This window comes from Hordeum vulgare, chromosome 3H (assembly GCF_904849725.1).
Source record: "Hordeum vulgare subsp. vulgare chromosome 3H, MorexV3_pseudomolecules_assembly, whole genome shotgun sequence".
NCBI classification, from domain to species: domain Eukaryota; kingdom Viridiplantae; phylum Streptophyta; class Magnoliopsida; order Poales; family Poaceae; genus Hordeum; species Hordeum vulgare.
In genome coordinates, this window is record NC_058520.1 from 555,243,716 (window position 1) to 555,247,855 (window position 4,140).

The following is a 4,140-nucleotide window of genomic DNA, read 5'->3' on the forward strand; positions in this document are numbered from 1 at the left end:
TCTTCTTCTTCTTCTCCTCCTCTTCTTCTACTTATTCTTCTTCTTTACTTCTCCTCTTCTTCTTCTTTTCTTCTTCTTCTTCTTCTTCTTCTTCTTCTTGTTCCTTCTTCTCCTTTTTCCTCTTCTTTCTTCTCCTCTTCTCCTTTTCTTCTTCTTCTTCTTCTTCTTCTTCTTCTTCTTCTTCTTCTTCTTCTTCTTCTTCTTCTTCGGGTGCCATGGGCATCCCCAAGCTTAGGCTTTTATCACTCCCTATTCCATCATCCATCGTGATCTCACTCAAAACGTGAAAACTTCAATCACACAGAACTCAACACAATTTCGTGAGATCCATTAGAGAGAACCAAACTTTACTATAGGTAATGTTGAAAACCCATTCTAATTTTGTTTTTTCATAATAACTACTTTATTATAACTTCACCATGGCTTATGCTCCCCGATATAAACAATATAAGCATTAAAATAAACACATAACACAAAGAAAACATAATCTGTTAAAAACAGAACAGTTTGTAAAGATTCGAATTTTACTCATACTTCTGTAACTCCAAAAATCCTGAAAAATTAGGACAATATAGGGAATTTTTATATTAATCCTTTTTTAAAAGTGCACACACTTTTGCAGTTCTGTGATTTTTAGGATTTTTTCTACTCAACGCAAAAGTTTCTGTTTTTTTCAATGGGATTAAAGCAACCAACACCCCACATGATCCCAAAAGCTTTACTTGGCACAAACACTAAATAGAACACAAAAAATACAATTGTAACAATAGCATAATTGTACAAACACTCCTTCCTTCCCTGAGCCAGAGAAAGAAGAGAGCGCCGCTCTCCTTCACCGCAGTTTAGGAGGCCACCGCCACTGTTCTCCGCCGGGACTCCGCCTCAATCCTCGCCACCACCCGCCATGTCTAGCGGCGCCCCTAAGAAGGGGCAGTTCCGAGGCACGTGGGTGGGCAGCGAGGTAAGCACTGAGCATATGGAGGCGCTTCGCAACTGCCGCATGCTGCCCCCTGAAGACCTCGTGGCGGCGCGGGTGCCCGGCGCCGAAACCGCCCCGACTCCCAAAAAGGGCGAGGTGGTGGTGTTTGAAGAGCACTTCTATCGTGGCTTTGGGCTTTCGGCGAGCGATTTGTTTGCTCGCCTCCTGTTCTTCTTTGGTCTACAACTGCATCATCTGGCTCCCAAATGCCATTCTCCAACTCTCCGCCTTCATCGTCTTGCGCGAGGGGTTCATAAGGATTGAACCCCGCTTGGACCTCTGGCGCAAGCTGTTCTTCTTTAAGCACCAATCCGTGACGATGGACAAGTCTGTGGCGGCCAAGCCAATGACCCCCTGCGCGCCGCACTCGTGCACCACCGGGTGTCGTCCGGCTTCCCGCAGCTGTGCTGCAGGAATCCATCAAAAAAGTGTTAGAAGGGGTTCTTCTATGTGAAGAACGTCGACCCCTCCCACGACTACATCAACCTCCCTCCATTCGTTGTTTGATAGCTCTTGTCGTCCTGAATCCAACAAGCTTGGGTTTGCTCGATTCGGAGCTCGTATGTGAAAGTTATGGTTGCTTCAGTAGCGAGCGGTAGTACCGCTTCAGGGCGGTAGTACCTCTCTCAGAGAGGTTGTACTTCGTTGGACCTTTTTGCGAATACTTTTCCAAGCGGTGGTAGGCCCAACAGTAATATCTTTACTATCGTGGTTGTGCAGTAGTACCGCTCCTTGCTTAGAGGTAGTACCACTCGGGGCAGCAGTAGCACCTCTCCTCGCCAGCGGTAGTACCGTTGTGCGCGGGCTGTAAGTGGGGGTAACGGTCTGATTCCTTCCCCCACTATATAAAGGGGGTCTTCTTCCCCCTTGTACTTATCTATCCGTTGAGCTCGTGTTCTTCCCCCATTGTTGACCTTCTTAGAGCTTTCTAACTCTCAATCCCTCCAATGATTCTTGCTAGTTCTTGAGGGAAAAGAGAGAGGAGATCTAGATCCACATTTCCACCAATCACTTTCTACTCTAAGTGAGGGGAACCCCTTGGGTCTAGATCTTGCAGTTCTTCATGTTCTTCTTTGTTCTTCCTCTCATTTTCCTCCCTAGCATTAGTTTCTTTGGTGGGATTTGGGAGAGAAGGACTTGGGCACTCTGTGTGCCCTTGCCATTGCATTTGGTGCATCGGTCTGAGTTCTCCACAGTGATACGTAGAAGTGAGAAGTTGAGAAGCTTATTACCCTTGGGTACTTGGTACCCCTAGAAGCTTGGTGGTGCCTCGAAGCTCAATCATTGTGGTGTAAAGCTCCGGGCAAGCGTCGAGGTCTCCAATTAAGTTGTGGAGATTACCCCGAGCATTTTTGGTCACCTCAAAGCCACATGCCATTGTGGTGAAGCTTCGTGGTGTTGTTGGGAGCCTCCAATTAAGTTGTGGAGATTGCGCCAACCTTGTTTCTATGGGTTCGGTGACCGCCCTCAAGGGTCCTGATGACCCACAAGTATAGGGGATCTATCGTAGTCCTTTCTATAAGCAAGAGTGTCGAACCCAACGAGGAGCAGAAGGATCTGACAAGTGGTTTTCAGCAAGGTAATATCTGCAGGCACTGAAATTATCGGTAACAAGTAGTTGTGTGGTGAGATGATTCATAGCAAGTAACAAGTAACAAAAGTAACAACGGTGCAGCAAAGTGGCCCGATCCCTTTTGTAGCAAGGACAAGCCTGGACAAAGTCTTATAGGAGGAAAAACGCTCCCAAGGACACACGGGAATTTCTGTCATGCTAGTTTTCATCATGTTCATATGATTCGCGTTCGTTACTTTGATAGTTTGATATGTGGGTGGATCGGCGCTTGGGTACTGCCCTTACTTGTACAAGCATCCCACTTATGATTAACCCCTCTCGCAAGCATCCGCAACTACAAAAGAAGAATTAAGACAAAGTCTAACCATAGCATTAAACTAGTGGATCCAAATCAGCCCCTTACGAAGCAACGCATAAACTATGGTTTAAGCTTCTGTCACTCTAGCAACCCATCATCTATTTACTACTTCCCAATGCCTTCCTCTAGGCCCAAATAATGGTGAAGTGTTATGTAGTCTACGTTCACATAACACCACTAGAGGAAAAACAACATACAACACATCAAAATATTGAACGAATACCAAATTCACATGACTACTATTAGCATGACTTATCCCATGTCCTCAGGAACAAAAGTAACTACTCACAAAGCATATTCATATTCATGACCAGAGAGGTAAGGAGTAGCATCAAAGATCTGAACATAAACTCTTCCACCAAGTAATCCAACTAGCATCAACTACAAAGAGTAATTAACACTACTAGCAACCTTACAGGTACCAATCGGAGTCGCGAGACGGAGATTGGTTACAAGTGATGAACTAGGGTTTGGAGATGAGATGGTGCTGATGAAGATATTGATGGTGATGAGTCCCCTCCGATGAGAGGAGTGTTGGTGATGACGATGACGACGATTTCCCCCTCTAGGAGGGAAGTTTCCCCGGCAGGAGCTCTAGATTGGTTCTCCTCAAGTTCCGCCTCGTGGAGGCAGCGGCTCCTCCCGAAAGCTTCCTTCTGATTTTTTTTCTGGGACGAAACCCTTCATATAGAAAAAGATGAGCGCTGGAGGGGCAACAGGGGGCCCACAAGCCACCCAGGCCCGGTCAGGGGGGTAGGCCGGGCCTCGTAGGCTTGTGGCCTCCTGGTGGCGCCCCTCTGGTACTTCTTCCGCACAGTATTTTTCATAAAATCCAAAATAAGTCCCCGTTGATTTTCACGGCTTTTGGAGTTGCGCGGAATAGGTATCTCAAACTTGCTCCTTTTTCAGACCAAAATTCCAGCTGCCGGCATTCTCCCTCTTCATGTAAACCTTATAAAATAAGAGAGAAAAGGCATAAGTATTGTACCGTGAAGTGAAATAACAGCCCAAAAAAGCAATAAATATCAACATGAAAGCATCATGCAAAATGTACGTATCAACTCCCCCAAGCTTAGACCTCGCTTGTCCTCAAGCGAAAGCCGAGCTCAATAAATATGCCCACATGTTTAGGGAGAGAGGTGTCGACAAAACAAGATACGAACATACATGCATCATGATCATGATCAGAACAGCAATACCAACATATAATCTCCCATGCTAAAGTGACAA